Here is an 18,830-nt window from a genome sequence, read left to right on the forward strand (position 1 = left end):
AATTTTGAGGAATATGTGGAAGCATCCTCTGAGCTGACGTCACCTTAGGAGAACCCCATTGATCTTGATGAGCAGCGCCCTCTAGCTGTAAGAAACAGAACAACATTATGATGAGTGGAATCATAGAATCTAAAACCGAATCACATCTTTTAACAAATCTGTGTGTACAGTACAATTTGCTACATATCAAGAAATGAATGAATGTGTTGCTGGATAGGAAAGCTTTTGTTATTTTGGTTTTATTAACTCCTCCATCATTCAGCAGCCGCACACACACACACACACACACACACACACACACACACACACACACACTTCAACAGGAGCTACATTACAGTAATTGATATTTGTATCCCGAGACAGTTAAGTAAAACAACCTCTCTGGCTCAAGGCAGGAGGATTTCCCTGAAATGTAAATGGAGCTGAGAGAAGGTTGGGAGTGATTTAAGACCGGGTGACATCCACACTGGTGTGCTAAGTCAGTGAAAGTGCTGAGTGCAGGGCGCCAGGTCCGTCTCCCTCTCTTACACTCGCTCTTTCACTCCCTCCATCACTGTCTCTCTTTCTCTATCCCACCCTTTCCATTTCCCTCTTAAGGCAGCTGCCATAACTCAGGCTCTATCTTAATCCTTTCTGAGAACACAAACACACAAACACACACACACAGACACACACTGGAAATCACAAAAGGCATTTGCTAGAAGTATGATCCTGTTAATCGCCTCTTGGACTTTAAGGTGAGAGCGCAGACCGGCAGCCAAACAGAGGCTGAGTGGGATGTTCTGAAGGCAGCCACAGTTATTTGGTTTCACAAACAGAATTCACTGTTTCAGAAACAACAGAAACAACAGTAGGGTCATGGTTCCCCTTTCCTCCCCTCTTCTCTAAACCTATAGTAGTATGAGGCAGACGTCAGCCAAGTGCTCGCTCATTGGTGGAACTGATTTGATTCAGCTCTGTGATGTAAAGTTTGATCTGTACTGTTCCTTGAGACAATGCATAGTATGATTAATTTGACACCTTAATGATGCACATGGCAACTTCCCGCCACTAGAGGGCAGGCATACTAAAAAAACATAATCACAGAAACGATCGTGATTCACTTCGTGCGACGATTGTTTTTGCAACCAGTTACCTGCTGTTTCCCCCCCCCCGCTTCCATTCTTTATGCTAAGCGCCTCCCGGCCCCTGCTACAGGGTCAGTGCACGCACGCACACCGCCACTTGGAGTAAAGCCAGTAACAGGGTTACTCTGTGGGTGCACAGCAATTAAAGCCATATGTTGCATCACCAAACTATGGTGACGGTCGATTCCTGTGGATGCTACAAGTGTTTCTCCTCTTTTTTTTTTTTATTTGTTTCTCAGTTTGAGGCCTCTGTCAGAGCCAATCAGAGATAAATGAGGTGATTTAGCACGACAGTTGGAGATAATAATGATGTCGTTTGGGAGGCACAGTTCGTAGCCATGTATGGTCAGATGTGAACATAGTAATAAAGGAAGGATAAAAATAGTCGACGTCTCGTACGTGATGAGATGAGGCTGGTGGGGGGGGTGGGACACTAGCCAACTGCCGGTGAGGGAAGCTCAGCTCTTGTTAACCTAAAATATGCTGAACGCTTCATTCTTCAAACAAACTCGCTGCTTTGATCATTCTGAGCTGCGTGGAGGAACAGAGCAACAATAGTACACATGCTAATTTATTCTAAAGAAAGGTTGTAGTGCGTATTTACAATTAAACGCGAATTACCGTGGGGAATAGCAGCGTGCACCAACACACACTGTGAAACTGTAACGTCCTCCGTGGTGGTTCAACAGCCAAAATCTGAAATAAGAGTTTCCCGTAAATGGAATAAACAGACAAAAGGGCCCCATTGTTTTCGCCTCGGTGGCCTTATCTGGCCTTGGCCGGCGAGAGACGCATCAGGGGGAGAGGGATCCAGTATATCACATCTCAGTGACTGTGGGGAGTCAGTATCACAGCAGATCTCCAGGTCATTTACCAGTGTGGGTGGTTTCATTAGTCTTCTTCGCAACAATACTCGCTGATTGCCATCTTGTTTCACGGTGATTTATAATTCCAGCCCCGCGGAGTTTGCAGAAATACCTAAAGCAACTGCTCAAATAAGATAAGAGTGGTTCTTTATATATATGGTGTTGTCTGTGGTGTACATCAGTGAAAAAAGAAAAGAGAGGGAAAAGGGGAGGGGGAGAGAGAGAGAGGTAGAGAGGGAGAGAGGCCTCAGGGTGACGTAGTACTTTCTTCCTTTTTCTTTTTTGCAAGCATTTACAGTTTTTCGCCGGAGATGCAAGAGGCTGTTGTTTCTAACTTCTGGAACAAGCTGCGGCTGCAAATGAATGAGACAGTTGTCAGGTTGGATTCAGTTCACACGTGACGCGACGCCACCTTTGGAGGATCGCAAGAGCATCGAGGAGAATAAAGCGAAAATCCACAGACACGGGGGTGCGACTGTGGCAGCTTTTGTCATTTCAGAGGAGAGATTCTGTCGCCTCTTTTTTCATCACCGCTTTATTTACATAAAACTGTACAGCCCCTCGAATAAGAAGCGAGGCAGATGGAGGGAAGCGAACATGAACAGACTGTAAAACAGAACAATTACAGGAGGACAGAAATAGGAAACATCTTCACAGAGGTGTGATGGTGTTAATTGGATACAGCAAAAGAATGATTTTAATTACTGAAGATACTTTTTTTTATTTTCCCAGAGAAATTTGACATTAATAACCAAACAAATTCTGGTAATTTGTAGCGTTAGAACCCGGCGAAGTTCAAAAGACGAGACGGATCAATCTTTACTTTGAGGCTGTTTTTATAGCTTATTCTAAAGTTGATATGCAGTTAACTTCAAGCTGCTCTTACATCATGACAGTGGCTGAAAGCACAGAGCCATGAATCTTGCACAGGGACTTTATTACTGCCGCAAAACAGCTAATGGGCCGTGCATTTGCTCAGATTAACATTGGCATTGCTCGCTGCTCGTGTGTGTGACAGTGTGTGTGTCTGTGTGTGTGTGTCTGTGTGTGTGTGTGCACGTACGGCCGGACTCGTTCAATTCAATCCAATTTAACTTTAGATCATGGTCCATAAAAGATGAAACAGCCAGAACATGAACTGCACATCCCACAGAACAATGGAAATCATATTAACTAAAACAAAGCAAAACAAAACTATCATGAGCACTATAAACATACGTTATGAAACTTTAAGGCTTTTTACTTCATTCTAAGTTTCAACATGCAACAAACGCACAAAAGAACATTCGCGACAATATTCATCATCACTCATCATCCTGTTCATGATGGTGTGTACCTGACGACCCGTTCTCTTGTGTGTTGGCCCTGTTTTACGCTGGCGACCTGTCCAGGATGTAACCCCGCCTCTCGCCCAATGTCCGCTGGGATTGGCTCCAGCTCCCATCGACCCTGAAAACAATAAGTGGTATCGCTGATGGATGGATATAAAAAGGTAAAAACAACGATTTAATCTGGTTCTTAAATCTATCATTCCTGTTAACTGATGTATCTCAATAATCTTTGTGTGTGTCTGTGTTTACCTGCAGACCAATTTGGTTTACAATAATATTTTTAAAAGGCAAAAAGCCAGCATCCAAACAGTGTATATGTATGTATGTATAAAATCAGTTTTGAACACTTCAAACTATCAGTATTGTTCTCTCATGTGTTGGTATGACAGTGTTTGACATGCTCAGACCAGGAGGGGCAGACGGAATGAGGTAATCATGACCCATGCGGAGCCTCATTATTACTCTTGGATGTGCCTCGGAGGCACCGACTCTCCTCCCTCTCACTCACTGTCGGACCTCTCACAGGAGATTAGCAGAGGGCTCATCGATAGCCGATCACACGCCTCTCCCGCGTAGCTCTCCAGCCGGGTCACTCTGCCTACCCTATTACCTAAGCCACATGTCTGGCCGAGTTAGCTCGCCGTCTACGTGAACAGGCTGGGCTCATTATGATTATGTAGGCCAGCGCGTCTCTCGGCCCCTCTCGCTCACCCCCCCCCCAATCAGAGGGGACGGTACAAGGAATTATTCTGGCGATGAAGAGTGTAGCCCGGGGCACCTCTTCGGAGAGAGGGCTTTGTGTCCGCCTCGGCCTCCGCTGATGACTGAAGAACGGGCAGAGCATGACGTGCACTGAGAGGATGTGCTGTGGTCACACTTTGCCCCCAAGACACAAAATTATCCCCCAATGAAAAAACAACAGGCCTGAACCCACAACCATCACATTAACAGTAATTGGTGTTTTTCTTATCACGTCAAACACGCTTGAACCCACACGCAAGAGCAGTCATAATAAAAGAGGTTGAAGCCGAAAATAGAAAAAACATAGAGTGTGCGAACACAGTTCTTTATGTCTCAGACAACTCCTTGTTTTATTGGAACAACCTCAAAGCGGAGCTCCACTGATTTTACACATCAAAGTCTGCAGGTTTCTTGGGGAGATCTATGTGGGAAAAAAAGCTGTATAAAGCGATTTGTGGCTCCGCAGGGAGCTCGGCGAGAATCTCATAAATTCCCCGAAGTGGTGTCACAGGTCGAATCTGAAGACTCCATGTTTGAAAGTGAAAAAAAACTAAAAGTCTGGGGGTGTGGAGTTAGAGAGAAATGAGGTTCCCAGACCTCTGCAGCCTGCGCCTTATCTCTGCTCGAGGGGCTGACTCTTCCGTTGCATTGTGGGTAATGTATGCATTGTGGGTGATTTCTTGTTCTGCTGCATCTGTCCGTCACAGTCAGACGATGGTGTAGCAGTGAAATACTACTCGTTTAATTTTTAGCTTTAAAGGCAACTCCCGTGCAAATGTTCTACCTTAAAAGAGCAGCTTCAGAACGAGTTTGATGGTTCACTGAGTTGCAATAGAGGGAACGTTTCCTCTTTCATTCCCACTCTTCACCCTGAACATCTGTTCTTGCTCTAACGCTGGTGAGTGGGTACGATCTCCTGCGAGAAGAGCGGAGCAGCAAGTTGAATCTGTAGATCAGTTAAAAAGAATTGGAGTCAATAAAAAACATCTTTATCTCTTATATTCAGTCAGGAAACTTTTAAAATAGGAAGAATTCAAGCTGGGGATTGTGGGTAATGCACAATGGTTCAGTGAAGTGGGACAACACAGTCAAGACTTTTGTTTTCCCTCCACATAGAGGGCGCTGTTGCTCAGTAAAACCTACATATAGTCGCTTTAAAGGAGGCCCTGTGTCGCACTTTTAAATATTTGAGAATTCTGAGAATTAGTGTAAACAAGTGCGACTAAAAGGCCATTAAAAATGAATGTGGTTTAAACACAACACTCCTTTCTGTTGTTCTGCTTTAGGGATTATCCTGGTGATAATGCTCCAAGCAGCCCTGGCATGTTGTGTACTACGCTCCTGTGTAATTGGGGGACTCAGGTACCTCGTGTTGACACCCTGTCTGTGCTCCTCATTGATGCGCACCTTGCCTCATTAGTCAGATTCTCCAACTGAACTGCGGGAAGTGCAAGGTCAGCCTTATTTTAGCAACCAATTTCCCCGGCTCCCCCAAGAATATGAGCCTGGTGCTTTTTCTACAAGTCGCAGCTTAATACGACAGGAAAGCAAAAAAATCTCTTCCTGTGTTGGAGGAATTCAGCGAGAATAAATGTTTTGCCCGACGTGCAGTGTAAACTCAACGGGACAAATACTGTGAGAGGCTGTACTCGCTCTAACCTCTGCCACTGACTCGTGCCACGGTTGGAGTTCATGCATCATTTAGTTATTAAAAAAAAAAATACTTCTTCTACTACACAAGCTCACTTCAGATTGGATTTTCAGCTTAACGGACCCTTTTTGTTCAATCCACCTAAGCTGGTAACCGAACCCGACAGCCATTCGACGAGCGAGCGGCAGGATGTGTCCACTGTTCAAGTCGAGAAGAAAACAGCCGACGGGCAGGGAGGAAGAGGGGGGTGCGATTAAGCACAGATTTAGCCACATGCTTGTCAGCCGCACCTTCTGAGCTGGTTCACACATACTTAATTAGTCTTTTTGAGGGGGGGGAATAAAAAACCAAAGGAATGTGGGTGTTACATGCTGATACATGAGGACGCCTACAGTTCAGCGGCAGGCATATTCCGTGAAAGAACGCAGACGGTTGCGAAATGATGATGTTCGCGAGGAACGATGGAGGAGGTCTCGGGGGCTTCACACGCGTGTTGGTGCCAGGCAGCTAAAAACTGGCAGGATGGAGCTTATCGTGCGAATGCCACAGGATCGATGGGGGGAAAAAGCGGTGCTTGGCGGGACGACAGTGCGTGCATGTGTGTGTTGACGCGGCAGAGCGTGAACGTTGGCCTCCCCATCAGCATGTCCTGGGGGTTTATGGCTGTGGCGTGGATGCGCGAAGCTTTGGCAACAATATACAAGACATGTGTTTGAATGAACGAGAGAGAGAGAGACGGAGGGAGGGAGGGAGGGTGCGAGAAGAGGAAAACACAAACTAATCCTCTGGATGCATCACAAGGTGGAGGACAAGCACAGCCACAGGGTTTTCCGACCCGAGACGGGGGCGCCGCAAAAAGTCCCAGACCGCCACCGGCACCCAGGGCGACGCACGGAAAGGGCATCTCTGTGAAGCATACCAGAGGCCGGGCGAATCAAAAACAAGCTCATAGAGGGCACAAAAGGAGGGACGACGAAAACAATAAACAAGTCAACACAGTTTTATTCCGCAAGGAGGATAGCTAAGGTCACTCCACCTCGGCTGAATCATTTAGGAGAGTGTACTGCAGGAGACTGGGTTATTAACCCCAGTGGACGCGCTGACAGGCACCGCTTCAATGGGATCAATGCAAATTCAAACGGCATGTTGTGTTTTGTTGAATACGCACAGGTTGAGTGGAGCGCAATTTCCACTTGACCCCAACTTGAACCGCCCCCCCCACGCATCTCTGTGCATTTCCTGTAGCAATTTCCCAACCGATAACGGCGGCGCTGAAGGTTTGATTCCGTCTGAACTGTGAAGATGAATTTCAACGCGCCCGACTTTTTCATCTGCGCCGACTTTATCTGGGAAGAAAAGATATTTCGCACGAGTACACATGCAGGGATCCTAAACATATATAACTCAGTGTCCCAGATTTCATGAAACCTGTAAAGAAAAAGGGAACTGAGCCGACACCCGGGGATCGTATTTCTTATTCCTCTGTTTCCCCCCCCTCTTGTCTCAGGATGGATTCTGCGGGTCTGAATTATTAATTCTCTCTCCCCGCATTCGATTTGTACGACTTGTCACTTTTATCAAATTATGCGCCCGGATCGCTCACTCTTCTGAGCACATTCTTTTTAATTCAATATCTGCATTTCACCTTGCTTGAAATTCAACATCTTTGGCAACCGTTATATACTCTTGAAATCTCATTCATAGTTGAGATTAAAATATAAATATTTATATCACTTCAAGGTTATTTCCACGGAGGCTTTCACTGCAGATGGGTGGGAATTCTCTGCGGTTGTCACACCTTTAACATTATATATTTAAACCATTGTTCATATGAAATTAGTGCAGCTAATTTAAAGGAGACGTATGGGCTTTTTCTTTCATCTAGTGTGTAAAAGATCTAGAAAGTTAAAAAGCCTGAAGTTAGTAGGAAAGGGAGAAAACGCTGCTCCTGAAACATCTCGTTTGTACGTTACTTACTCAAGAACTAGGTTTATGACATCGTGAAACTGTTATTTACAAATTGCAAATGATGAACTTCAGCTAATCTTGCGTTAAAGATGTGTTATTTCAGCGATTATACATCTTGGAAATCCTCACCTTACAGATTAGTTTTATTGGTGGGCTGTAACCCCGGGGAATCCTGACCTCTGACACGTGACTTGTCTCAGGCGGCGCGGCGAGCAGCACTTATTTTGCAATAATATCAAACGGTGAAGCGACTCGCCCGTCTATCTGTCCGTTGTATCAAATTGTCCCGGCTGAAGATGCTTTTAAAAAGGCACTTGACCCCTGTCACCTCTGGGTTATTACATGTTTTGAAAGTAATGGTGGTGAAGTCCGTCCCGTCTTTTCCCACTTCATCTTTTCTCCGCCGCCTCTTAGTGGAGCGGGCCGTCACACAAGTGCCCCTGAAGTGAACGCCATCCACCAGCGGGGGGGGCCCTGTGCAGTCGCTCCCGTCCAGCTCCGTTTACCACTTAATCACATCTCATTGCTTTAATGAGCAGAATTGTTTATAATCACACTGTAAATCGCTCATTAATCACCGCTGCAACATCCGATGTCTCTGCACAACAACGGCATTCTGCTGCGCTGGCATCCCGTAAGTACTCGCTTTAATCGAGTGAGAGGTGGTCACATGTTTTTCGATTGAGATCCTCCTTGCTGACTGTGGATATTTGGACAGAAAGAGGAGAATCCATTCAGGGCTCCTGCTAATGCATCTTCGGGGCGGAGGCTCGACAGACGGATTGAGACGTTGCCTGCCTGCACTCCAGCGTGTCTGCTTCACAGCGTGCACTCTCAGTTTCCCCCCCTATTATGAATATTAAAACACATTTTAGGAATTGCCTCCGTGGCCCTGTTTCCCCCCCCCCCGTTGTAGCGGCTCAAGAGAGGAAAGCATACTTAGAGACCTGAAATACTTTTAGCACTAATGTGCTGTTTAGTGAAGCGTCACAGTGCCAAGATTGACACCATTTTTTACGCAGCCCCCCCATTAGTGTCACTCAGCCTCCATTGTGGCACATTAAAATAAACTAATGATGTTTCTTCACCGAGTGTCTCGTAGAGAATGAGCCGAGAGTGACTGCTCTGTACTTACTGCACCTTCGCCGACTAGTGACAAGTTGCCGCATTAGAAACGTAATACAGTTGTTACAAACGATAATGAGAAAATGATTTTTTTTTTTTTTATTGGCAGAGGCTGCGACAGAATCCCCGAAACGACACAAGGCTGAAAAACCTCCACTTTCTCCAGCCCCTGTGTCCCCATGCTGACCGTGGCTGCTTTATTTAGTCTGTGTGGCGACGCACAGGAGGCGGATCAGTGTCAGTGAGGCAGGGACGGGGCTTAGTTCCAGCCTAGGGCCATCCTTGCTGCTCTAGTGGCCTGCATAGAAAGCTACTGAGGGCCCTTTTGCATGGGCGGCCGTCTCCCCAACCCTCTCCGGACACCACTCTGGAACTACTGAAGGGGAAATTGAAATATGCTGCCTTTCCGCAAGGTCAGGCTTAGGCAGGACTGACACCTGCTGCTGGCCATGTTAAACATGGCATCCGGAGGCTTCGCAAAACCCACTTCTCTATTGTGCACAGAGCCCTGGTTTACCACAGTTTACTTTACGCTGGGATCCATTGAACTACAGCCCTGCACCCCGGCTGCTGTGTAGCAAAAGGCATGTGAAAGTGAGTATTGATCGGTATCTATTTTTCTGTAGGAGCCGATTGACTTTAGCTCATTACGTCCATAAACCTCCGGGGAGAATTCTTCTGAAGGCTGACAGAGGAGATAAAGCAGGGATCTGATGTGAATGACAATGCACAGAACACAGCGCAGGGCAAACACAAGGCCGTGAATGACACGTTAATACTTTTGTGCAGCTCAACACAATGTCAGGAGTGAAACATCACTTGTTCACTGACTGTCGAGCCATAAAACTTTGTCGCCACACGCCTCTGCTATTTTTTCCCCATCTTGTTTTCATCGTGTCTGTCATCAAAAGATATTCTATGTTACATGTTGCACTCTGTCAACTGTAAAATTGTGTTGGAGCACGTTGTGATCTGCAGCCGAGCAAAGGAGAGAGGAACACGAGGACGCATGACGCCTCTGAAAAGCTGAGAAACACTTTTTTTCTGAAGTAGCTTTAAGATATTTTTTTACAAGCACACAAGCAGCACTTATTGCTTTAACAAAATTTCATAAAAGTCATCTCTCATTATCTTCTTGTTTAGAATTCGTTTACACGCCCGGGCCCTGAATCACGATATTGATATCTTACCATAATGCGAAGAATCTCTATCTCAAAAAAAAAAAAAACATCCATCTCATCTACTTCAAATAACTCGACTTAATTCTACTTCAATAAACAGGCAAACAGCCGCTGGAGCTCTCGACACAGCCTCTCCAGAAGTTATCATGACCTGAGCAGTTCTGAAGTTTACTTTTGTGTTTGCTTGATTCGCTGTGGAGTTTATGAGACACGGATCTAAACACCCTGACAAAAAGTCAATGGGTATGTTGCACACTGCATATATACACGTTTTCGCACAGTGCATCTGTGGGCAGCACTTCTTCTCCCACAGCCGTCAGTATTCTGCTGGAGGACACTGCGATCGAAACACTGACTTCTGGTTTAGAGGACAACCCGCTCTACCCCCTTAGCCACAGCGTTCTTGCGCTCCGGTTCGAAAAAAGATGTTACAAACAAACTTAGATTATACATAATATTTTCGTGGCAATGCCGTCATGTTGGGGGCGTGAGGGCACCGCCATAGCGCCCCCTATTGGCCAGCTGCCACTGATGTATGGACGTTCATTACACCAAAGTTCACCCGCTCCATACATTTCGGAGCAGGGAAGGCTCTTTTAATGAGAAAACAAGCTTCAGCCGGTGTACTTCCGTGTTATGAATAGCTCGGCCGCCTATACATTACAGCTAGAAATTCAACATGTCTGCCAGGGGTACTTGGGGAAATCACATTCCTTGGTGTGTGTGGGAGTGTTGCTTTTTATTACCTGCCTCAGAGCTTCAAATCCAATTCCATCTCTTCACTTCTCCCTGGGCCTGCCTCTGTCAGTGCACAGAGAACATTGGATGGGCGATGATGCAGCCTTATGGGTGGAACGGCTATAGCCTGCAGGTGACTTTAAATTAACACCCTTCATTAAGAGCATCCATCACGTGGGATCCATAGGGAATCACCTGGAACACCCATGACACGGAAGTGGAGAGCCCACAGAAAATGGCACGAATGCTGAATATATGCATATCGGTCTTCACTGAAATAATCCACCTGTCTGAAAAAAAAAAACACCCTCTATATATTATTCTGGGTTTATGTGGAAGATGTCATAAGTCAGTGTTTCGCTGCCGGTTCCCAGCTCAGGTTGGCGGTGAAACAAGGCACGTTTTCCAAACCGCGGGGTGAGGACAAAGTCTGAACCTTGCGGTGACAATGCCGTGCTGGAATGGTCGAAGGCAGCTGGACATAAATTCAGAACAACCGTCTTCGGTTTGTTTTTTTTGTCATACGACACAGCTGCATCCTTTATGAGGTAGAGAAAGCCTCACCAGTCATCCAAGGCACAAGGCAGGCCAGGCGTCCACCATGACAGCAAGAGGGTACTTCGTTTACATTCAGGGGGACTTAGACGATATTCCCCCGGCCAACTTATCCTGCTGAAACAGCGGCCACACTTGGCCGACCGAGCTGTGATTCTTTTATTTATTTATTTTCCGCGGCCTGGAAGCTCTGGGGCTAGCGGAGGCTTTAGCGAAAGGGGGGAAGAGGCAAGAAATCTGGGCTGCTGAGCACACCACTGGACCAGGATCCCTGAGTTGAATTTCTGAAAGGCTCATTATTCTGGAATGGGGAGAGAGTCGCATTGAGGGGTGGAAGGGATGAACAGGAGCTCAAGGCGGAGTGTCCATCAGAGCGGCTGTGGTGCGTTTAGACACATCACCGCTGGGACAAATGGGGATCAGGGGTTGGAGTGAGATCCATATGACTCACCAGAGTCTGAACCACAGTGTGTTATTGTTCTGCTCACACTGTCGTCACACTGAGACAGGCTTTTGTTTCTCTGTCTCTCCGTCCTGATCGGACAATTTAAAATGACCAATATGATGGATAGATAGAGGGATAGATAGAGAGAGTGATAGAAATGGAGAGATGGATAATAGATAGACAGACAGACAGACAGAGAGAGAGAGAGAGAGAGGGGTGAGAGGAAGATAGATAGAAATGGAGAAATGGATGATAAACAGACAGACAGACAGACAGATAGAGAGACAGATAGATATAGAGCAAGAGAGAGATGACAGAGAGAGACAGAAAGAGAGAGATGAGAGAGAGAGATAGATAGAAATGGAGAGATAGGTGAGAGGAAAGAGAGAGAAAGAAAGATAGACAGAATTTGATAGATAGATAGATAGGACACTATACAAGATCCCAAAATACAAGAACAAAACTATAAAGAATATAAAGTACAGAAATGGAACATGATATTTACATATAGAGACATGGTAACAGGAGGCGTTTAAAGGTGAAACAGGTAAACTGAGCATTTCTCTGTCAGACTGAGGTGACGTGTTGTAGAGATTTGAATTATTACATTTAAAAAAGAAATGTATCAACCATATGACCAAACATGAGACTTAAATAACAAGGCTTTCATTGATCATGCACCTGCGACATGAGAACACTCCACCCAAATTAAAACATGAAAGAATGCGCCTCATTCGCTGTAATTTCACAAAGAGTCCGAGTCGGAGCGCGGTGGAATACATTACTATCTCAGCTTACGGCCACTTATAACTGACATCTCACCAATCTACATTCCAGGCCTTCAAAAGGGAATAAAATTATGAGGAAATTACAAGGCAAGTGAGTCTCGGTCCCACACGGGGAATTAAAACTTATTATCTGTGACAACCTGTCAGCCAGTGAGAACTCAAACATGAGCACAAAGCTCTGTGAGCCGCGGAGGGGAGAAGGGAGGAGAGAGAGAGAGAGAGAGAGAGAGAGAGAGAGAGAGAGAGAGAGAGAGAGAGAGAGAGAGATAAAAGAAAAGGGGAAGGAAAAGAGAAAGGGGCAGTTGGATACATCCTTTCTGTGAGGAAAAAGCACCTCCTGGTAGGATGAACAGTAACTGCTTTCGACCGGCTGTGATTTGACGAGCTTGATCTCGACGCGCGGTGCGGCCACGCAGCGTTTCAGATCTCGGCTTTGTTTTTTCGTATTTGGAGTGAAGTGATACTGTTTAAATGATACACTCAGCCGCCTCAGATTTCTTCAAAACTACAGACAACACATAAAAAAAAAAGAAAACCGACGGTCCCCGGAGAGAGCTGCACAATCGTGAGTCGTAATTATTCCACGATTGCGCCGCTTTGGTATTAAAAGGAAAAAGCTGATGATGAAAAATGGGCAAAACAAACCATATATCACCTACTATTAACCAAGTTCAAGCATAACCCATCACAGTCACTCTAACCAGTTCAAGGGAATTACAATACTCTGCGGAGTCCACAGTCAGATGCAATTAGCGGGACTGATGGCAAATTAGACCAAATTATCATGCTATCTGATTTAATGGGCCCGGAGTGGCGGCTCCCCGGCACTTCCACAGTCGTGATGTCATCAACGTGAATACCAAGAGAGTGGTGGTGGGCGGGGGGGGGAGGGGGCGCTTGAATCAGACATTTTACTTTAACGCCCCCCAAGGAAATCCACTCCGATTCGGTCCACCCGCCCCTAACATCCCACCTGGGAACGCCCGGAGAGCCGCATGAAAGCGCCGCGAAAGAGCCGAGAGGGAACTTCACACGGGAAGCCGCGTCTCAGAAGTTGGTGGGAACATCGGAGCATTACCGAGTTTGTGCAACTTCAGAACCCCCCCCCCCGAAAGCCTGGCCCACCGCTCAGAGACTTTTGTTTCTCCTCCTCCTTCTTCTCGGAGGAAAACAAAAAACAGTTTTGCGAAAATTTGACCGACTGAATACGATATTAGCACAATGAGCCGCCAGCAACCACCTTCCTCCCCCTGTTGAATAATACAGAGGCGGGAGAGGGGGAGTTTTGGTTCCTCACTCCTCGGCTTTGTGTCATCCTGCTGACATCTGCTGCATTTGCATGGCAGCTGGAGATCCTTGGATTAAGCGCTTACAAGAGTATTGCCATATCTCATTTAACAACATAATCATCTTATGAGGAAAGCGATGTTTCATCCCTGATGTTTTACAAAGCCTGGCGTGCAGTTTCCACTTACGCTCTCCCTCTCCTCTCGGCCTTTTTTCTCTCCCAGCCGTCTTTCCATGCCTTGCAACGTGCCGTTTTCGGGGGTAATCTTGTTGAACATTGCGTGTGTGTGTGTGTGTGTGTCTCGACCAGTGTAGATCATATTATTTACCAGACAGCTCTCTTCAGTTCTTTTTTCTTCTCCAAGGCTATCTGATCCTCGAAAGCTCAATCAACATTTTCAGCAAGGTCTCCGCAACGACCAACATCTAAAAAAGAAAAAGAAAAGAATGAGCCACATCAAAATTAAGGCTCCAAGGATGCCTCTGTTTCAAAGCTGCCAGACGAGAAGATGGTAAAATACACTTGAACCCAGAACGACGGCGTCTCTGGGGTTTTCCATTGAGCTTGTATTGATCATGTTCAGCAGCTAAAAGAGAATTTATTGCAAACCCATTGTTTTGTGGGCTGCATTCTTTATATGGATTAAACCTTAGGCTTGTTGTTTTTAGCCACAAAATATCTGATATTATATATGCTATTACATGCCTAATCAATGTGTTAGCATTATTGTGAGTATGTCTTTATGCTGCTGTTAGCATTTAGCTCTAAATATTATCTTGTTTCATTGAGTCCTCTTTCCTATCTATTGTGTAACCCCTGTTGTTAGAGTGCTCTATATAGTCCCTTCAGGAAGTATTCAGCCCCTTTTACTTTGTGTACTTTGACTATCTATTGTGTTGGAACTTTTAATTGTACATTGATTTCTGCCCATCAATCTACACTCAACCTGTGGCAAACGGGATTGATCGGACATAGAAAGACACAACCCAGCGTTTTTGTAACTGCACGTCAGGACTAAATCTAAGCAGCGAGGTCAAAATACCTAAATAGATCTAGATGGCTTCAGTTTTCCAAGTTCAGAGCCACCGTGAATCGTAGAGTTGGTCATCAGGGAAAAGTTAATGACCAGGAGAGAAGGGCCTTGGTCAGGGAGGTGACCATGAACCCAACAAAGCTTCTTGAGTCCATCTGGGAGGACGAGCATCTCAGCAGCACTCTGTCAATCAGGCCTTCGTGGTAGACGAGCTAGATGGAAGTCATGTTGAGGATTACTATTGAAAGACATGAGTAAAAAGCCATGAGACAGATGCTTCCCTAACAATCTGATGATACGGGAAAGGGATCTACCAGGAAAAGTTGGATAAACAGCCCATGTACAGGTGTGAAAAGCTGATGGAGACTCACCGAAGACAAGTCAAAGCTGGAATTGCTACCAAAAGTGTGTCGGAGCAGAAATACAGAATTAAGGATCTGTGTAGTTTTGAAAATGAGAATATTGATCTATAAATCTAACAAAACACTGCGACCAATCCCAGCCGACTACAACACAATTAAGTCTACAAAACTGGTCTAAAAACTGCCTTGAGCCACTGTAAATATTTTATTTTGCCAGCAAAAAAACCTCAGAATGGAGAAGAGCATCTTCTTAAAATCAAAGCATAAGAGACAAGAGACAAAAGACAAAAGTTTGTGACATGGGTTTGTCCTTATATCAGTAATGGTCTGCATGGCTCCACAATCAGGTTTCTTCCCTGTGACCTTTCTGGGCTCGAGATTTGGCTCCTTTGCACCAGACAGGGAGATAAATGGGTCCGTGTCAGCTCAGGTTACCCACACGGGTCCAGTTATTTTGTCTCACTCCCGTCTGCTCTGTCTTTGCTTTGGAATCTTTCTCTCCTTTCTTTTTTTCCCACAGCATGTTTATTTCATGAAGAAATCCACAATATCAGAGTCATCAGATGGCTGCATGATATGAGATAGCAGCACGGCGCAGGAATGTGCTGATGCTGTCAAGCCCGCTTTCTTCTCTGTAGTTGCACGGGTAAGCGATTCATATTTTTTGCTTCTACAGCTTCTCACAGTCATGATTGTCTCAACAAAGAGGAAAAATGTGCTTGAGAGAGAAAACCTATTTATTTCTCTGCAGATGGACGTTTGGAGATATTGCAAAGCCACTATTACAATTCTGTAAAGCAATATCTCTATGGTTGTTGTTGGTTGGTTTATCGTAGACGCTCAATATTATTAATTAGATCGAAATGAACTGAAATTGAAGAAAGACAAAGACGTGATGTCGTTTATTCTGCCTCTTTGTGATTTACTATGTTTATTTGGGGCTTTTTATATCTTATTTATGATATCTGTAAATCTGAAATCCACTCATGCATGAGACTATTATTGCTACAAACAAAGTTCTTAGGTTTTATAATTATTAATTGTAAAGGTAAATATTAAATGATGCTAAACTGTATCATAACTCTTAATTTATTGTAGAGAAAACTCAGAACAGAAGGATACAAGAGAACTTTTAAAGCAGGTGACCATCAACATCAGGGCTCTATTTTAATCTGCGTCTGGTCTAAAGCGCATTTAGAGTTTATCCAAAATCCAAATCCAAGTTTATAGGCTATATTAAGTCTCTTAATTAACGGGTGTGCTTTGAGCGTAACGTGCAATAAAGCGAAAAAAAGGTTTGCAACTTGCGAAGTGGAGTTGCTAGGTAACAAAAGACTTTAAACACATTGTTCACCAGCTTATATAAGTATATATAAATATAAAATGACTGCACCAATGACATTAGAACAGGTTTTTGTTGGCCAGTCACTTGCTACTGCCTCACCAGTGTGTCAACAACACGCCCGACAACAGCAGAGACAGGGACACTTGCAAAGACACTTTAGATTTGGCCAATATTCTTTGATTTAATTAGATTAACTTTATGTCAAAGGACATTGTTTTTTATTCCCCCCCCTGATAGGATAAGCAGTGCAGATAATAGATGGATGGATGGATATTGAATATAAGATCAACTTTTTGTTGTACAGACTCAAACATTCTTGTTCCTTTTGTGTATTATCTAAATAAATTCAACAGACACTAGATTCAATTTGGTATTTAATTCTAATTTCTCTTCCAGCCGGTCTTTCCACGACAACTTTTTTTTGCAAACAGCAAGACTTTTTTCTTAAAAGTGACTCAAACAAATCCAGCTGCCTTCAAATCCTCAGACATAAAATGCTAATTTGTTGATTTCTGAAGCACTTTGTATTTATGCTAATGCATCTTCAAAAGTAAATTATTCCGATGCTCTGTGTGGGAGACACTTGTGAGATTGTCCTAATGATTCTCCCAATAGCCGAACACACGTAGGCCCGATGGTGAATAATTCGGCAGAATTAAACTGTTACCTTCATCTTTCTCTCAAGATCATTTTTCCAGGTCACAGACGCAGAAATCCACCCAGGACGGCACAAAGCAATAACTGCAAGGACAAGGTAATATTAGCCTTTATGAGTTGTATACAAAGACGGGCGTTTGCCACAGGGCAAATTTCCTCTTCTCTTCGTGGCCTATTTTATGTCCGCGCTCATCTTGGGACGCAGCGGGTCACAGAGTCTACTTGTTCAGCACTGCTTTTGGTCATTTGTGTTATAATTGCTCCTGACGTGACTCAGCTGAGGTATCTCGCAGAGCCATCAAAGCAATCGGAGCTTCCCGGTGAAGGTGGGAGGATTTGGTTTACTCTGCACTCCCTCTCTAGCACCTCCAGCTGTGTTTGAGCTCTCCTGTGTCTGTGCGCTGAGCGAGGAAGAAGGTAGTCGGCTTCTTAATATTCTAATTTCATCCTCAGCAAACATTTTGTTTCGACATCTATTTTTCCTTTTTTCTTTTCCATTGGTTTATGGGGATTGTGTTGCATTAAGGCACATTTTCTCTGTTTGTGTTATTGCTGAATCTATAAGAATAAACTACAGGTTATTGTGTCGTATAACTTGTCTTAACATGCAAGGAATGAGGCCGACACAGACTCGTTTAAAATGAAGCCTTTAATTTGTTCCATGTCCCATCTGCTAACATGGAGGAGGGGAGGTTTATGATCTACCCTAACCCCCATCAATTTGGAAACTTGTTTTGTTTTCTTTCATTTTAAAGAGAAATAATGAGTTACACTGTGGGCTGCTTCTTTTAAGGCTAGGCTATATTTATATATTTCATATTTTGGTAACTTAAGTGAGAATCTTTCCCGACAACTATGACTGGAAAACTGAAAAAATGTGATGATTCTAAGGCAACTTTCTACGATTTCTTCTTTGTATGATTTCTAAGTGAATGAGCCACATGAGGTGGAAGCCGTTTTCCTATCTGATCAGTGTAACCGTGACCGGTGTCTCTTATTAACTATGCAGGGAAAGCAAATAAATAAATGAAGTGTTAGAGGTGGAAAGGAGATAATTAACTTACTGCGTTATGCATGAGCTCTGTATGCTGATGCCACCGGGTAGCTGCAGCTCGCCATATCCCGGAGTAAATTGAGACGGTTGGGAAGAACAGGTGGTCCAGTATTCCAGGAGGTTGAGGTGAGCGTCTACAACGGAGAGGGGGACAGTGAGGAGGCTTTACAGACTTTTTCCAGCAGATCGAGAGGGAAGTTGATACCAAAACAGGAATTGAAGGATCAAATCTTGATCCGTAGATGATGTGTTTAATCGGAGGAAGCTGGAAAATGAAAATCTGAGCGACTGAAATATAATATGGGAGTTTCTGTGCCACCGTCAAAGAATATAAAAGGTGTTGATAATGGATGGCTTTTTCTGTGTATGTGCATTTTGTCAGCACAAATAAAGAAATAAAACCACAACTCATCCTTGGCAGCGCGTCATCGACACACCGCAGCAACTCGCCCCTCTCTCCCTCTCTCTCTCTCTAAACGACTGAGTGGGCTGATGGATTTGGTGGCACGGCGAGGAGAGCGCGGTCGTGATTTGCCAAAAAGTAAAGTCATTACCGCACACATGTATAAGGTTTC

At 44.6% G+C, this 18,830-nt stretch overlaps 1 long non-coding RNA gene across 1 annotated transcript; it reads right to left on the reverse strand.

Moving 5' to 3' along the window:
* LOC118102379 lies at nt 1–18,380 on the reverse strand. The gene is made up of 3 exons (XR_004694672.2): nt 18,266–18,380; nt 14,133–14,229; nt 1–85 (listed from the first exon to the last, which is right to left on the reverse strand). It is a non-coding gene; the product is annotated as an uncharacterized LOC118102379 (long non-coding RNA).
* Nucleotides 18,381–18,830: the final 450 nt, after the last annotated feature.

This window comes from Hippoglossus stenolepis, chromosome 23 (genome assembly GCF_022539355.2).
Source record: "Hippoglossus stenolepis isolate QCI-W04-F060 chromosome 23, HSTE1.2, whole genome shotgun sequence".
NCBI lineage: Eukaryota > Metazoa > Chordata > Actinopteri > Pleuronectiformes > Pleuronectidae > Hippoglossus > Hippoglossus stenolepis.